The sequence below is a fragment of the Aegilops tauschii genome, chromosome 4 (assembly GCF_002575655.3).
Source record: "Aegilops tauschii subsp. strangulata cultivar AL8/78 chromosome 4, Aet v6.0, whole genome shotgun sequence".
Classification (NCBI taxonomy): Eukaryota; Viridiplantae; Streptophyta; class Magnoliopsida; order Poales; family Poaceae; genus Aegilops; species Aegilops tauschii.
Window position 1 is genome coordinate 348,313,851 of NC_053038.3, and position 18,740 is coordinate 348,332,590.

The window sequence follows — 18,740 nt, forward strand, 5'->3', positions numbered from 1 at the left end:
TGTGCTAAATACTTCACCATGATGCTGGAGGGGACAGCCCGCACTTGGCTGAAGAACTTGCCGGCTAACTCCATTGGGTCATGGGCCGAATTAAGGGCCCGGTTTATCCAGAATTTCAAGGATACATGCAAGCGGCCCATGTCAATTGTGGACTTAGCTGCCTGTGTCCAGGAGGAAGGAGAATCAACAACTCGTTGGGTGCGTCGGGTTTCAGAGATTTTGCATTCATCGGACCGCATCAACGCTAATACAACAGTTTTGACATTGGAAGGCAATTGCCGGTTTGCACCTCTGAAGTTGAAGTTGGGACGACTCAAACGTCATTGTAATGACATGAGAACACTTATGGAAGCTCTGGTAAAGTATGCCGACTCTGATAGTACCAAGGACCCCGAGTCTGACGATGACAAGACAGGGAAGGGAAAGAAGAGCGGCAACACCAAGGGGCAGCAGCATAACCCGGCGGGTCATGGAAACAGCGGTAAGCGTAAGGCGGATAACAGTTTAGATTTTATGGCTAATACCAACACGCAGGACAAAGGCCAGAGGCGTAAGGGTAAACCGCCCCAGCGTGGTGGAGGACCAAGTCCTAATCCGGAGCGCTTGTCTTATCTGTTAAACTAGCCTTGCCCAAAGCACGGGACGTAGGACAAACCGTCCACGCACCTCTGGAAAGATTGTTATATCATGCAGGAGTTCAAAAATTCCAACTTTTTTCGGTATGATCACGGACCGGGCGGCGTTTCAGGCCCTGGATCTCATGGGCCGGGTTACGGTGGAGGCAGTTCCGGTTCAGGTTTTCACGGTAATCAGAGCGGACATGGTAATCAAGGCAATCAGGGCAACCAAGGTGGTTATAATCATCAGGGCGATCAGCAGCAACAGCAGCAGTCGGGCTACCAGAACAACCCAAAGCAGTTGAATAGTGGGCAGTATCATGTCTTCACCACTAGTCTATGCAAGCGCGATCAGAAACTTCATAAAAGGGCAGTGAATTCCGTTGAACCGGCGGTGCCCCGTTACTTGCGCTGGTCTGAGCAGCCGATCGTGTGGAGTAGAGAGGATCATCCACCCCGGGTTGATAATCCGGGTCATCTGGCATTGGTGGTGGCGCCTCAGGTTGGAGGTTATAACTTCACTAAGGTACTCATGGATGAGGGGAGTAGTATCAATATCCTTTATTATGAAACCTTCCGTCACATGGGGTTAACAGATAAAAATCTTAAGCCGTCCAATACGGTCTTCCATGGTGTAGTGCCTGGTAAATCGGCATATCCTGTTGGTAAGATAGCTCTAGAGGTGGCTTTTGGAGATGAGCATGACTCTAGATCATAGACATTGACTTTTGAAGTAGTGAAAATCAAGAGCCCGTATCATGCCCTGTTTGGACGACCGGCTTATGCTAAGTTCATGGCGAGGCCCTGTTATGTCTATCTGCAGCTCAAGATGCCGGGCCATAAGGGGACCATCACGGTCCATGGGAGCCGCAAGATCGCTTTAGAATGTGAAGAAGGTGATGCGGCTTATGCTGAGTCGGTTTGCGCAACAGAGGAGTTGAAGTTCTATAAGGACAATGTTGATCCGGCGGATATGACTTCCTTGAAAAAGCCAACTACAGAGCATGATCCGGCCTGGAAGTTTAAATCGGCTGATGAGACTAAGCTTGTCGATTTCGTTCCTGGCGATTCATCCAAGCAATTTAGCATCAGCGCTAACTTGGATCCGAAATAGGAAAGCGCGCTCATCGAGTTCATCCGTGAGAATCGGGACATCTTTGCGTGGAAACCTTCTGACATGCCAGGTGTACCGAGAGAACTCACTGAGCACACTCTCAATGTCGATCCCAAGTATAAACCGGTCAAGCAGTTTCTTCGCCGGTTCAATGAAGAAAGACGCAAGGCTATTGGTGAGGAGGTACCCAGGATCTTGGCGGCTGGATTCATCGTTGAAGTATTTCATCCTGAATGGTTGGCTAATCCGGTGCTGGTACTTAAGAAGAACGACACTTGGCGTATGTGTGTGGACTACACAGATCTCAACAAGGCCTGTCTAGCAGACCCTTTTGCCCTCCCTCGTATTAATCAAATCATTGATGCTACGGTGGGTTGTGAGCGTTTGAGTTTTCTGGATGCGTATTCTGGTTACCATCAGATCAAAATGGCAGTTAAGGACCAGGAGAAGAGAGCGTTTATAACTCCTTTTGGAGCCTTCTGCTATGTATCGATGCCTTTTGGGCTTAAGAGTGCCCAGGCGACTTATCAGCGCTGTGTGCAGAATTGTCTTCATGATCAGATCGGCCGCAACGTTCATGCTTATGTGGATGATATTGTGGTGAAATCCAGAAAGAAGGAGAATTGATAGATGACTTGAAGGAGACCTTTGATAACCTCCGGGTTTATAAAATGATGCTTAATCCGGCCAAGTGTGTCTTTGGTGTACCAGCAGGCAAACTGTTGGGCTTTTTGGTGTCTAACAGGGGAATTGAAGCTAATCCGGAAAAAATCAAGGCTATAACTTCTTTGGCTAAACCGAAGTGTATCAACGATGTTCAACGCCTGGCGGGCCGGATTGCCACCTTGAGCCGGTTTATCAGTTGCCTTGGTGAGAAGGCCATCCCTTTATATCAGATGCTGAAGAAGACAGATGACTTCGTTTGGAGTGACGCCGCCAATGAAGCATTTGAGGACTTAAAGCGGCAGCTGGCTAATCCGCCGGTCCTTGCTGCTCCTATTGATAAAGAACCATTGTTGTTATATGTGGCTGCTAATGCCCGGGCCGTTAGCGTGGCTATTGTGGTGGAGCGCAAGGAGGCCGGAAAGGAGTATCCGGTTCAACGGTCGGTTTATTATATCAGTGAGGTACTTATTGAGTCCAAGCAAAGGTACCCACATTGGCAGAAGCTGGTGTATGGAGTTTTCATGGCGAGCCGGAAGCTTAAGCAATATTTCCAGGGTCATCCCATCACTGTGGTCAGTTCTGCTCCTTTGGGAGATATAATTCAGAACAGGGAAGCAACTGGTCGGGTCGCCGAGTGGGCTATTGAGCTTGGGCCTCACGGGTTAAAATATGTGCCCCGGACGGCGGTCAAATCGCAGGCACTTGTGGACTTCATCAATGACTGGACGGAGTTACAGGCGTCAGAAGAGAAGCCGGATCATACTTATTGGACTATTCATTTTGATGGGTCCAGGCAATTGGAAGGCTCGGGGGCCGGAGTCGTATTAACTTCCCCGCGAGGTGATAAGTTTTGTTATGTTCTCCGTTTAATGTTCCCTTGCACTAACAATGCAGCTGAATATGAGGCTCTACTTCACGGTCTTCGGATGGCTAAAGAGATTAATCTAAGCCGAGTTAAGTGCTTTGGTGACTCGGACCTGGTGGATCAACAGGTGTCTGGTACTTGGGATTCCAAGGACCCACTCATGGCAGCATATCGTCGAGAGGTGGATATTGTTGCAGGTCACTTCCAAGGTTATCAGGTCGATCATGTGGACCGGCGAAAGAATGAAGCGGCGGACGCTTTAAGCCGCTTGGGTTCCCAACGTAAACCGGTTCCACCCAACATCTTTCTGGATGTGCTGCATAATCCATCCGTCAAGCTCCCTACAGAAGAGGATTTGGCTATTCCTGATCCGGAGGCTCAGCTGGTGGCGGCTCTTCATGTTATCCCGGATTGGACGGTTCCATATTTGGCGTATATGAACCATGGCGAGTTACCAGAGGATGAAACCTTGGCCAGACAGATAATCCGGCGATCAAAGTCCATGACTATTGTCAATGGCGAGTTACATCATTGCAGTGTAACAGGGGTGTTTGAGCGTTGCGTGTCTCCTGAAGAAGGCCGCGAAATTTTGCGCAAGATCCACAAAGGGGATTGTGGTCATCACGCCGGTTCAAAATCACTGGTAGCTAAAGCTTTTCGTCATGGCTTCTATTGGCTGACGGCTCATGATGATGCGGAAGACTTGGTGAAAAAGTGCGACGGCTGTCAGAAATTTTCACGCCGAGCTCATGTTCCGGCCCAGGAATTGAGGATGATTCCAATCACTTGGCCGTTTGCGACTTGCGGGCTGGATATGGTTGGGACCTTTAAAAGATCCAAGGACAAGAAGACCCACCTTTTGGTGGCGGTTGATAAGTTCACTAAGTGGGTGGAGGCGAAGCCAGTCAGTAAGTGTGATGCAGCTACGACGGTTCAATTCCTCAAAAAGGTGATTTTCCGGTTTGGCTTTCCACACAGCATTATAACTGATAATTGTACCAATCTGTCCAAAGGTGCTATGAAGGAGTTCTGTCAACGTGAGCACATCCGGCTTGACGTGTCATCAGTGGCTCACCCCCAGTCTAATGGTCAAGCGGAGCGAGCCAATCAAGAAATCTTGAGAGGCATCAAACCCCGGCTTATGGTTCCTTTGCAGCGGACACCAGGTTGTTGGGTGGAAGAGTTACCTTCTGTATTGTGGAGCATCAACACCACACCCAACAGATCCACGGGCTACACGCCTTTTTTCATGGTTTATGGAGCGGAGGCGGTTCTCCCTAGTGACATACGTCATGACTCGCCTCGTGTGGCGGCATATGTCGAAACTAACAATGAGAAGGCACGACAGGAAGCACTTGACCTGTTGGATGAGAAGCGTGACATTGCAGCAGCTCGTTCGGCGATTTATCAGCAAGATCTGCGTCGTTATCACAGCCGCCGGGTTAGAACCAGAACTTTTCAAGAAGGTGATCTGGTGCTCCGACTCATTCAGGATCAAACTAATATGCACAAGTTATCCCCGCCTTGGGAAGGACCTTTTGTGGTCAGCAAGAATCTGCATAACGGGTCATACTACCTTATTGATGTTTGAGAGCGCAAAGACTCACGTAAATCAAAGGAGGAGACCCACCGGCCGTGGAATATCGCTCATCTTCGGCCTTACTATACCTGAGCCATACGCTCTGCTTATGTACATAGTTATGACAATGTATATATTATGATCAATATAATAAACCGGAGCCTTAGCTAAAGCGGGGTATCTGTTGTTTTTCTTATATCATGTGTAGTTACATGGGGGCTTCTGTTCATAAAGCGGCGTTCGGTTTACACCTTGATTCAGCTTATAAAGCTTTATATAAAAATCACTTGGGGGCTTGGTTGTATTTGAACCATAGCTACACCTCTTGATCGGTGCGGCCACCAGAAAAATCACTTGGGGGCTTGGTCGTATTCGAACCATAGTCACACCTCTTGATCGACCCAAATTACTTCGAGGCCAAAGAGAGTGTTGCAAAAGAACAACTCAAACATAGGCACCCACTAAGCACAGCTCAAAATATTGCTTGGGGATTCTTTGCTATCGCAATGAACAAAGAATCTACACTTGTAATAGGCTATCAAGTCTCGGCTTGGAAGCCTGGTGTATACACCTAAAACCCTGGGTTAGCCTGCCTTTTTAAGTAAGTCACTCCGTCCAGGTAAACCTGGTATGACCCGCCGAACTTCGACAAGTCAATCTGATAAGACCCTGAACTTGTCAAAGTTAAAACGACGATTGGTTAAGGATTGAGGACCATCTTAAAAGGCTTTGTGAATGGTTTAACTCAGTAGCCTGGCAGCCCATGAAAAGCCTCGAATTTGGGGCCTGGTAGTCCGTGAAAAGCCTCGACTACAAGTTTTCATATGATTTTATTTGAAAAGTTTTTCCTCCTTTTTATGAGATTTATAAAGTGTTTTGATAAACCGGTGTTCATTAACCCGGCTTGACTTTCAACTACAAGTTGTCAGTATACGATCAGTTATAAACCGGGATTATTAACCAGGTCTGGTTTCGGCTATAAGTCGTCAGAATTGAATATGGATAAACTGGTGTTTATCACAACCCGGAACGGTTTTATCATAAACTGGTGTAATATGACAGGAGTTATTATTACTCCAGATTAGGGTTATCACCCTCACTACAACAGTTGGTCAACCAACATTATGACTCAAGGTCACAGGTATCAATTATTTTCATATTTGATTATCTTTTCACAGCCTTGGTTATAAACCCTGGCTATATATGTTGGCATCATGACTCGTCCGGCGGTAAACCGCCAGGACACTATCAACTTCTTGTGTGCAGGAATAGCTTGAATAAATTGCTACGGATTATGAGCATCATATGTATTAAGCATGGCAGATTAACAAGTGTCAGGCACAAATAAATATGCACGATGGCATAGTAGACCAAGTGTTTTAACTAGCCTATTACAAGGCGTTTCAGTGCCCAAAAGGATAATTGTTTTTCGACAAGCATTGCAGCACGTGGGAGACTAAACCGGCCTCCGGATCATGATTCCTCACCGGCTTGACTTGACGGTTGTGGCTCCCCTTGCACGGGTTCATCATCCTCCTCTCTACCCAATGGCTGGAAGTCAATGGTTGCCCAATCGATCCCAGTTAGGGCTTGGAATACAGCTTCATCGCTTATAAGGGTGGAGAGTTCAATGTCAGGGGCATAGGTGTGCTTACGGATTGGCGGGATAAGATTTTGCGCTTCAGGAGTTGGTGCAGCAACCCGTTTGTTTTTGTCGTCATAACTCGCCTGGTAATATGAGAGATCAACTTCTTCAGCCAGTTGACAAGCCAGTGGACGTACTTCCCGGTTTATGGCTCGGAGGTCATCATTGCCAAATTTTGATCCGTCTTCTTTTAAGCTGGGGTAGCCTTTAGCCACTTCCACCGGATCAAGGTCAGGTACCCATGCTTTTGCCCGGGTTAGTGTGGTCAGAGCACCCACCCTTGTAGCAGACCTCTTTAGCTCTTCTACCCGGGCAGGCAGCATAGACAACCTTTCTAAGGTTTCCTTGATTAAAGTGGGGGGAGGCTTGTTGTGTGAAGTGGTACAGATTATATGTTGCGCACCGGTATATAACTGCTCTATAAGAGTATAGGCAGCCTTCAATTTCTTCTGTACGTCAGAGCCCAGATGACTAATGCGAGTCCCTGCATAATTACAAGCATCAGTAAACCGGCAGTGTATGGGAAGATATGTTGAAAATGTGAAGCAAGGATGTTTACCAAACACAGCAGCCGTCATGGCATGTATCTGCCGCTTTACGCCAGTCAGCTCATCTACTACCGGTTTAAGAGCTGCTTCTGCGTCCTCCACCCTTTTTTGCAAAGCGGATTTTTCTGTGTCCCAATCCACCCGCTCCTTGTTGAAACTCTCCTTTAGCTTTTCCATAGCGGCTAAAGCGCTGGTCAGCTCATCCTTTGTCTTGGAGGTTTCGGTTTGCTGGGACTTGATGTTTTCTTGCAGATCGGTGTTTGAGATTCCTTTTTGCTCAGCTCAGCCTATAAGAAACAGACATATTATGAGTTGACGGTACATATTTGAAGTACCAAGCACATAACAAGTTATGCACCTGATACTTGGGAGCTAATGCGTATTTGCTTGTTCTCGGAAATTTCTACAAGTCCCAAGCACAATACAAGTATTACTCTTGGCACTTGGGGGCTAATGTATGTTTGCTCAAAGTACTGATATGGGAATTCTTCTAAAGTCCCGGTTCATCTTTATAAAGTTAAACCGACCCTTGGGGGCTACACCAGTGAAAGATACAGTATTGCAATTCTAAAGTACCGGTTCATCTTAAAGAGACAAACCGGTCCCTGGAGGCTAAGCATGCAAAGTTAAGATATTACATAGTCCCGGTTTAGATTAACATCGTAAACCGGCCCTTGGGGGCTACTGGAGTTGACATTTGAAATGGACATAAGAAAAACAGTTGTGTGGTTACCTCATAGCGCTCCTTCATCAGATTTACTAAACCGGTTTCATAGTCGCGGTTGGTGTACAGACGGTTCAAGAAGCCAGAGTAAATGTCTTGGGCGTTGAGATGGGCGTAGCTGGACAAATCGGTGTTCCATTTACCTTTGCCCATAGCAGAAAGTTCATCCTTGGCACTATGCTTGGATAAAGTGACCGGGTTGCCAGGAGTGGTGTGGCTGACACCAGTAATCATAATGTCATCTTCTTTATCATCAGCAGCCTTCTCTGGAGTGGACGGTTCATCAGCAGCTTTCTCTGGAGTGAACGGTTGGTCCGCAGCCTTCACTGGGCTGGCTGATTTATCCGTGCGAGCCGGACTAGTCGGTTTGTCAGTGTGACCTGTGGTGTCAACTTCTACTCGTTCAACAACGAAGTCATAATCCTGTGGTGGCGGATCATCAAGTAGACCGTCAGCATTGATCTCCGGTTCAATAACCACATTTTCGTCTGACGGTTTGTTTAACCGAGCCTTCTTGCTGGGTATAGGTTTGGCACTGAGAAGAATAAACATAAAGATCAATACGTCAGGTGAACGTAAATATTAAGAACAAATTTAAGGTATAGCTTACCCAGTAACTGTCTTGAGGGCTGGAAGCTGTGTGGCTGTTGACTTGCCAGAGGATGAGTGAGGTGTTCCCTGATAATTCGAATCAGACGGATTAAGAGGCTGTCGAAAACAACCCGCCTTGGGGCAAGAAGTGTCAAGAGTATAAGAGACCTCTGATTGACGTTTCCGAACTGGAGTGTTCGGCAAGCCGGCTGAGGTAACTACCTGGCCGCTGTGCCGGGTTATGCAACGGGCTTCATGTTGCTGCTTCTTCAAAAGAAAGTTTGGGTCCAAATGAGCAAGGGGGTGAGAAAATTTTACTTTCCAGTTTGCTTGACGGATTGTCTGTGTTGGCAGAGGATCTGAACCGGAGGAAAGAATAATTACCTCTGCATCCTCGGCTTGGCTGCCTTCAGCGTCGTCCTGATAATAGTCATTGTCAATGAGGTGTATGAAAAATGAACCAAGGGAGTCAAGTTCTACCTCTGAGTCCGGATTAGCCAAGTCAGCATCAGCATTTGGTTCAGAAGACGCCGTAGTCCTCTTCTTGGCAGGTTTCTTGGTAACCTTGGTCTTCTGACGAAGTGGCTTTGCCGGTTTATCTTGTGGTTTTGCCAGTTTATCCTGTGGTTTTTTCTTCCAGAACGGATCATCACCCTGGCACAGATGAACAAAATTTTGAGAGAGTATTTCAAGGGATTAAGCTGAAAACAAAGAAGTCATATGATTCTTACAACTGGCGGTTTGTTGGAGGTGCAGAAAGGACTTAATCCGGTCTGGCTACAGACAGCCTCCGGTTCATTCAGTATCTTCTTCACAGCCTCAGTAACTTCCGCATCTGTAAGCTGAATGTCAACGTGTCGTTGAGGGTCCTTCGAACTCTCGGTGTATTTCACACATTAAACTGGGGCATCGGCTTAAGGGCAGTATGCTCCAAGTTATCCAACACCGAGCAAAGTCAACACCTGTTAAACCGTTTGCCATGAAGGCTCTGCTTTGACAGTTGTGGAGCATAGCTGGACCTCTCCTTTGCAGTTAGTCTCTGGGGAAAGGGATGTGTATTGCTAAGACGGTGAGGGCGGTAACCCGGCAAAGGATTTTCATCAGTTGGAGATGTGTCTTTGCAATAAAACTAGGCCTGGTTCCACTCCTTAGGGTGACTGTGAAGCTTGGCGTGAGGGAAGCTGACATCCTTCCTCTTTTGAATCGCCATTCCGCCGAGTTCAGTGTTGGGTCCATCTGTGAACTCTGTGCGACGGTTTAAATAGAAGAAATCCCTAGACAATTCAACTGTGGGTTCCTCTTGAAGATAAGCCTCACAAAAGACTTGGAAATGGCAGACGTTGGGCACAGAGTTTGGACCGATGTCTTGAGGGTGGAGCTGAAAACTGGCAAGCACATCTCAGAAAAACTTTGAACCGGGAGGGCTAAAGCCTCGACCCAGATGGTCAACGAAAACAACTACTTCTCCGTCTTTCGGTTCAGGAGGATTTTCCGGACCAGGGGCCCTCCAGTGGATGACCTCTTTCTTGGCTAAAGCGCTAGTTGCAACACATCTGTCTAATTGTTCTTCAGTGACCCGGGAAGGAACCCAGTTGCACTCATAGACTTGTTTGGCCATTTCAATGGAAAGCTGAAACATGGTCATTGCCGGTTTAAGGTTTATGATGGACAAGTATAAAGCGGTGCAAGAGCAGAAGAAGACATAAATATGTACATATTGATAAACCGAAATCAGACATGGGAGATGTACAAAGATAAAGCGGCTTGGCGGTTCAACAGGGGACTAATGGTACCTACCGGGTCATCATTTTTCTATGAGATTAAACCGCCTACTCTAGTATTGAAGATACAGATCTAAGATGCATAAGTGAAGGAAAAACAAGTTTCACAACTTGGCATGGTAATTTCAGATCTGCAGTGCATTGGAAAATCAAAATATATTCTGACCTAAAGCGCAGGTGCTTAAGCAGTTTAATAGTTCCAGATGAGTTTTTCTACCCAAAGCAGATGTTCTAATGAGGAAAAGGAGTTTTAATTACAAAGGCACTGGAAAATATCAGATCTAACTCGCCATTTGTACTACTGAAGAGGAACAAGGAAGAACAGCTCCAAGAACTACGAAGAACTCCGATAAGTACAAACCCTAATGATAAGATCTAGGGTAGAAGACTTACCAATGTCAAAAGAACAGCGGAGAGGCGCCGCGGCTTTCTGGTACGATCAGGTTGATGCAGCGGCCGTTGTTGAGGCAGATGCGAAGATCGACAGCGGCGGCAGAGCTCGAAGGTTCGGTCGGCGCGCGGAAGAAGACGATGCGAAGAGGCACGGGGGGGGGGGGGGGGATGGAAAGACCCCCTAGTCCTATTTATAAAGGCAAAGGGATAAGTGACAGGAGCGATAATCGAGGAGCCCAAAAGTTAGATATATGGCAGAGCTGTTGCCCCGATTGTCGGAGGCTCGTTAAGGAAGATGAGCTATATGCAATTTTTTAATAGCAGGTGATGTCATGGCAGTTTATCACGATTCTGGAAGATGACATCAGGGCGGTTTACAAGATTTCTGTGAAGATGATGATGCGTTGAAGATTGACATGAACCAGTTCAAATCAATCTGGGGTCTAATGTTGGGGATATTACTACTGGGCGTAAACCGGCCAGGAGAGGCCGGGTTATCCCCATAATGGATTACTATACCTGAAGCCCATGAAGACAGACGGTGGTGCTTTATGAAGGCCCAGGGCCCAAAGACGGTTTAAGGTCTGTAGACGTAAACCGACATTGATATGTAAACTTGTGTTGTAAGATAGAAAGAGCAGGGACCGAGCTGGACACATTTATGAGCCAGCCTCGGGACCCTGTAAACCGACGGGCGTCAACCCGTGTATATAAGGGGACGACCCGGTGGCGGTTTAGGGTGAACAGACAACAACTCGAGACCCAGGCAAAGCGTATTCGCTCCCTGGTCATCGAAACCCTAGCAATCCCACAACAACTGGATTGTAGGCTCTTACCTTCACCGCAAGGGGCCGAACCAGTATAAACTCTCTGCGTCCCTTGTCCGCTTTAACCCCTTTAAGCTAACCCGTTGCGATGGCTCCACGACTAAGTCCTTTCTCTAGGACATCTGCGTGACAAAACCACGACAGAATACGACTTTGTTTTGTAAAGAAAATGACTTTTCACAGTTGTTCCAACATGGATGGTTTTCCAGAGGAAATCAGGCATAATAACACATGCCTAGAGTAATCTAATGTGAAATGTTGAGTTACCTGGAACAATTTTCTCAAGCAAGTGTGAATAGTTTGTAAGCCATCTATAATTTTTCTTTATGCACTTGAAATTTGAAACATTCCACCAGTCGTAATATTATTGTTATTATCATAAAGATTAGAAAGTCATTTCAAGCTAGCCCGAATGTTTGTATATTTGGTTAGAAAATATATCAACGGAAATTAAGAAAAAACTCAAAATAAAATAAAATAAAATATGCAAGTAACTACTTAAATATGGAAGCTTGCGCTTTGGTCCATACATGAGATTTTGCATATGTGTGAGCTACACGAATTCATCTCAGATCTTAGAGAAGATGCATGCCAGAAACAACATGTGAATGCAATGTTGAAAGAACATCTAATCTTTCAAGTAGGTGTTGGTGTATATGACACTTTATTATAGGAGTAACCTTACTTATAAAGTATACCAAGAGGTGTTTAGTCTGAAAGGTTCTATGAAAAAAATGGATGGCGACCCCCATTATAAAATTGAAAAAAAGTTGAAAAATTAAACTATGCATATTTTACCATTATATTCTGTCATAGGATGACCAGACTATTAAGAGGGGTCACATGATGAACTTGGAGTGGAGCCATATTCCCTATATACATCCTAAACCACATACTAAATTCATGTGAAAGTGCCACCCAAAGGGCCAAGAGAAAGCCCTTCATATATAACCCATTTTGCATATTTGTGCTGCCCTCTAACCTTTTCTCAAACATGGTCCCTGAGATACCTAAAGGTTCCATTCTTAGAGTGGCCCACATCTGTTGGCATTCCCATATACTTATCACTCAAAGATTCCCTCTGAAAATTCAGGGTGCTCTTCACACTATCGCGTACAACCTCAGGGAACTCCCTACTATAGAAGATTGACAACTTGTTATTGTTAATCAGTTGTCCCGAAGCACCACAATATGTATCCATCAAGTTTGAAACCACATTTGCTCCCTCAACATTGGCCTTGAATAACAACATGCTGTCATATGCAAATAAAAGATGGTTCACAACTGGAGCTGTAGGAGCCACCTTGATACCACCTACAACCAATGACTGTGAAGTAGATTTTAAAAGGCACGAGAGGCCTCCAATGCAATAAAAAACAGGTAAGGAGAAATAGGATCTCCGTGATGAATACCTCTGGTAGGTTTGAATTGATCAAGTTTCTATCCATTAAATACCATTGAAAGGGATACCGAAGTGACCATTCCCATTACTGTATCAATCCACCGTGAAGAAAACGCCAAGTTTGCCCATGATAGCCTTCAAGTAAGGCCATTCTAGCTTGTCACATGCCTCCACAATTTCGAGCTTTAGTGCACAAGAGCTATTTGACTTGATTTTGGTCTCTTCGTAAAATGTAAGCATTCATATGCACAAATAATATTATCTGTAATAAGCTCTCCTGGGACAAACGCTGACTGCTCTTCAGAAATAATTTCAGGTAAATTAAACTTTAGTTTGTTAGAAACCACTTTTGATGCTACCTTATAGAGCACATTGCATAAGCTTATTGGCCTGAACTGAGCAAGAAGAATTGAATTTATTACCTTGGGGATTAAAACCAACATCGTGTCATTGATGCATTCCACACTTTCCTCCCTTCTCATAATTCTAAGGACCACTTTGGTGATCTCCTCGCGAGAGATATCTCAATGACGCTGATAAAAACGTGCAGGAAAACTGTCTGGCCCTAGAGCTTTTGATGAGAACATTTGGAAGAGAGCTGTTTTGACCTCCTCATTCGAGTATAGATCACATAAAGATTCACTCATTCAAGGGGATACTTTGCATGGGACATGATCTAGTAATGCATCAAGGAGATGCGTGCACATTATCACGTTGCTAGGCCTGGCTCATTACCCGCGTTAGCAAGTGATCACTCTGACTCACAACAAGAAAGAAATAGCAGCGCGTCTATGTCGCCCGCGAGCATGCTACAAAGAGCCGGTTGTCGTCAGGCCCAGTAGAGACGTGGGTCTGACGTCATGCTGACGACATTTGAGTTTAGTTTTTTCTATTTTTATTTACATTTTAATGCACATTTTAAAATCTAAAATGTACTTAAGAATTTAAACCATGAATTTCAAAAAACTTAAGATAGTATAAAAAATTGTTAGTGCAGTTTAAAAAAACCGTAAGCAGATTTTTTTAAAATGTATACAATGTAAAACAAATGTTTGGGTAATGTACAAAATGTTTCGTACCATTAAAAAATGCACCTGATATTTTAAACAAAGATTCGTCATTTCAAAAAACAAATGTTCATGGCATTTATAAAATGTTTATGCAATGTAATTTTTCCCATAGATTTTAAAATGTTTATTTTCATAAAGTAAATGTATATGACATTTTAAAGAAATATTCACATGTTTCCAAAAGTGCCAGTGATCTTTTTATTAATTTTTATGCAATTTAAAAAATGTTGCAGAATTTAATTCTTTTTATTGCCATTATAATAAATGCACAACGTCTATTGGGAAAATGCTGCCGTGTATTCGAAAAAGTCTTCAAAATATGTATTTTAAAAAATATAGATCATGTATTTGAAAATGTCCAACGTGTGTCAAATAGTGTTTTGTGTGTTGTGCGCTAAAAATGTACATTTGTACTGAGAAAAGGTAGACATGTGTTAAGAAAACCTATAAAATCGACAAAAAAACGAAAAGAAAAGCAAAGAACACCAAAGAAAACCTAAGAATAACAAAGAAAGAAAAACCAAGGAAAATCATTCAAAACACCAAAAAAACAAAGTATAACAACGAAGGAAAACCCCTAAGATAAGCCGATAAAAAAACAAAAGAAAACAAAACAGAAACCCCCTGAAGAAAGTCGAAGCAGAGCGAACCTACGGCGACACGAGAGGCAGCGAATGACCTTTTTTTTACACCAGAGGCAGCGAGTGACCTGTGCTAATAGGAATCGGTACGGGCAAATCATAGCTCTTCCGGTCTATGTCTCGCTTCGTGCAAGACAGTAGACCGCATCGGTGAAGCGAAGCAGGTAGTGGGCCGGCCTACAAACCACGCGGTAATGCCGAGCTGACATCGGACATGTGTTTTTCCCCTTTCTTTATATTTTTGAAATACAAAATACATATATTATTAAAATAATATTTTTTATTTTTCTTAAAAGTGTTCATCGCATTTTTGTGTGTAAAATTCAGAGTACAAAAATGTTCGCTCAATGTTTAGAAAATGTTTGTGCTATTCAAAAAATTGTACGTGACACTAGAAAAATGATCATGGCTTTAAAAAAGTGTGTGATGTTTTTAGAAATGTTATAGAATGTAAAAGAAATTTGTTTATTTAAGAAAAAGTTTCGTACCATTTGAAAATGGTATGTTACATTTAGAAAAATGTTCATGTGTTAAAAAAATGTTTGTGACGTTTAAAAAATGCTTATCCAATGTAAAAAGATGTTCGCATAATTATTTCTTCTTCGGTCTCCCTCCACCCCCTTCATTCGTTGTGGGTCTCAACTGAGCGATCAATCACACTTTATTTTCATAACTGTTTACACGTACATATAGAAAGCCAGCCCTACATGCAGGGCATGTCCCGGATGGTGGCGCTAGATTAGGTCTATCCCTAAAGACTAGGCCTACCTTGTTACAACAGAAGGAGATATACAACAACCCAGCGTTACAATGTATGTGACAGTTCAACACCCCCCCGCAGTCCGAACGGCGCCCGGCAAGACGTTCAGACTGGAGCGGAAGTCACGAAAGACTGAAGACGACAAGCCCTTGGTGAAGATATCGGCAAACTGCGACGTAGTCGGGACGTGTAACACCTTGACATCGCCGAGCGCCACACGGTCACGGACGAAGTGCAAGTCAATCTCCACATGCTTGGTGCGCTGATGCTGGATGGGGTTGGTGGACAGGTACACAGCACTCACGTTATCACAGTAGACGAGCGTGGCGCGACGAGGGGGACGATGAAGCTCGCTGAGGAGTTGCCGAAGCCAGCACGACTCGGCCACACAGTTGGCAACTGCACGGTACTCGGCCTCGGTGCTGGAGCGGGACACTGTGTGTTGTCGCTTGGATGACCAAGAGACCATGTTGGCGCCGAGAAACACACAGAAGCCCGAGGTAGATCGCCGAGTGTCAGGGCATCCGGCCCAATCAGCATCACTGTACGCGAGGAGATCGTGTGAGGAGGAGCGGTAGAGCTGAAGCCCATAGTGAGTCGTGCCCCGGATGTAGCGTAAGACACGCTTAAGTAGCTGGTAGTGGCTATCCAAAGGAGCATGCATGACGAGACAGAGCTGCTGCACGGCATAAGAGATATCCGGCCTCTTGAGTGTGAGATACTGGAGGGCACCGGCAAGACGGCGGTAGTGTGTGGGATCGGAATAGGGAACCCCATCAGTGCCAGACAACTTACTACAGGTGTCGACGGGGGTGGAGATGGGCTTGCAGTTAAGCATGTTAGCCCTGTCCAATATCTCAAGAGCGTACTGTTCCCGCGACAGGAAAAGACCAGTGGTGGAGCGATGGACATTAATGCCGAGGAAGTGATGGATGTCACCGAGGTCACTCATGGAAAACTCACCGGAGAGAGAGGTGACAAGCGACTGGAGGAGAGCAGTGGTACTGGCAGTGAGGATGATGTCATCGACGTAGACGAGCAAGTACGCGAGAGAGGTGCCACGACGCAAGATGAAGAGCGGCGTGTCACACTTGGACGACACAAATCCAAGTGAATGAAGGAAACGGGGTGAACCGAAGGAACCAAGTGCGTGGCGCCTGCTTAAGCCCATAGAGGGACTTGTTGAGGCGACAAACATGTGTGGGAAATGAGGCATCCGCGAAGCCGGCGGGCTGCTGGCAGTAGACAGTCTCGGCAAGGTCGCCATGAAGAAAGGCGTTCTTGACGTCCATGTGGCGAATTGGCCAAGCGTTGGCCGTCGCGATGCTGAGAACGACCCGTATAGTCGCCGGTTTGACCACGGGGCTAAATGTCTCCCCATAGTCGACGCCCGGCTGCTGTGTGAAGCCGCACACCACCCAGCGAGCTTTGTACCGCGCCAAGGTACCGTCGGGGTGAAGCTTGTGACGAAAGATCCACTTGCCGGTCACCACGTTAACACCTGCAGGACAAGGAACCAAAGACCACGTATCATTCCGAATTAGCGCGTTAAACTCATCAAGCATTGCGGCGTGCCAGTTCGGGTCCTTAAGTGCTGCACGGTACGATGACGGAATAGGGGAGGGGGCGTCACTAACATGAAGATCAAGAATTTTCTTGGGCATGGCATAACCGGTTTTGCCCCGTGTCCGCATCGGATGTGGGTTGGCAGGTGGTGAAATCGGGACTGCACGGGGTGGTAGCTGTGGGCGAGCGGGGGACACAGGCAGACGTGGCGGCGTGTGTGTGGGAAAGAAGTGGGCGCGCGCGTCAATCGAGGAAGAGAGGCTGGCCCGCGGGGTGGAGGGAGTCGGGCGCGGAGATCCCGATCGAGCCGCAGTGGGTGGGGTCCGCGGGCGCGATCCCGAGGGGAGGCCGGGAGTGGGAGCGTTGCATGCATGCGGGGCGCTGGCTGTTAGCGGACTGGGCCCCGCGGTGGGATCGGGAGGCCGTGGCGGTAGTGCGTGCGAGGGGGCCGCCATGACAGTTGGCGGTGCAGGAGTGGCGTGCGCGAAATCAGGTGGTGGGCACGGGTGGGATGGGTACGAGGTGCTGATGGGGCGGCTGGCAGGTTTGGCAGCGGGAGGATTTTCTGCCGCCTCAGATCCTGTGGTCTCAGAAAAAGGAAAGGAATTTTCGTCAAAGGTAACATGTCGCGAGATGATGACTTTCCTAGTGGCGAGATCGAAGCACCTGTATCCTTTCTGTTCGCGAGGGTAGCCAATGAAAACGCAGCGGGTGGAGCGGGGAGAGAGTTTATGTGTGGCTGTGGCAGATATGTTGGGAAAACAGAGACAACCGAACGTCTGGAGATGATCATAGGTGGGGTGGACGCCATAGAGAAGAAAGTGAGGCGTGAAGTGGTGTATTGCGCGCGAGGGACGGATGTTGAGCAAGATGGTGGCGGTGTGCAGCGCCTCAACCCAAAAGGGAGGAGGCATGCCGGCTTGCAAGAGCAAGGTACGGACGACGTCATTCGTCGTACGGATGTGGCGTTCCGCTTTACCGTTTTGCGGAGAAGTATGGGGACAAGTGAGACGAAAAGAGACGCCGTTGTTAGAGAAGTAGTCATGTAGGGAGGTGGTGAGGAATTCGCCGCCGTTATCACATTGCACGCACCTAATAAGCACGCCAAATTGGGTGAAAATAAACTGAAAGAAGCAGAGGAGGGTGTCGCATGTTTCAGATTTTGTACGCAACGGGAAAGTCCAAGAAAAATGAGTATAATCATCAACAATAACAAGACAATATTTGTAGCCAGAATAACTCACAACCGGAGATGTCCAAATGTCACAGTGAATTAAATGGAAGGGGGTGGTAGTGTAGGAGGTGGATGTGGCAAAGGACAGGCATGTATGTTTTCCCATTTGACACGCACTACATAGATGGGAAGCACGGACATCATTATTACATGCGGTAAGAAAATCTAAAGAAAAACGGGAAAAAGTAGAGGAGCCGGGGTGTCCAAGCCGCCGATGCCAAAGGTCGTGCATGGAGATGGTGAGGACGGCAGTGGGAGCAACACCATTATTTCCGGAGAAGGGATACAAGTCCCCATCACTGTTGACCCTCAGAAGTACCTCCTTGGTGGCTAGATCCTTCATGGAAAAGCCAAGGGGGTCAAATTCAACGGAACACAAATTGTCACGAGTAAACTTTCTAACGGAAATAATATTCTTGACTATATTAGGGGAAAGAAGAATATGGCGTAGATAAAAGGGTTTGGGTGGGAGATGAGTAGTACCAATAGCGAGCACGGGAAGACGAGAGCCATTGCCGACAATGATATGACGAGTATAAGGCGCTAAGATGGGATGATATGAAGTCAAGGTACCTGGATCGCCGATGACGTGGGATGCAGCGCCCGTGTCCATGATCCACTCGGCGTTGGGGTGGAAGGCGGTGCCATAGCTGGGGGCGGCGTGGTACATGGCCGCGGCGTCCCAGCTGGTTGGAGGTGCGCCGTAGACAGGGCCTG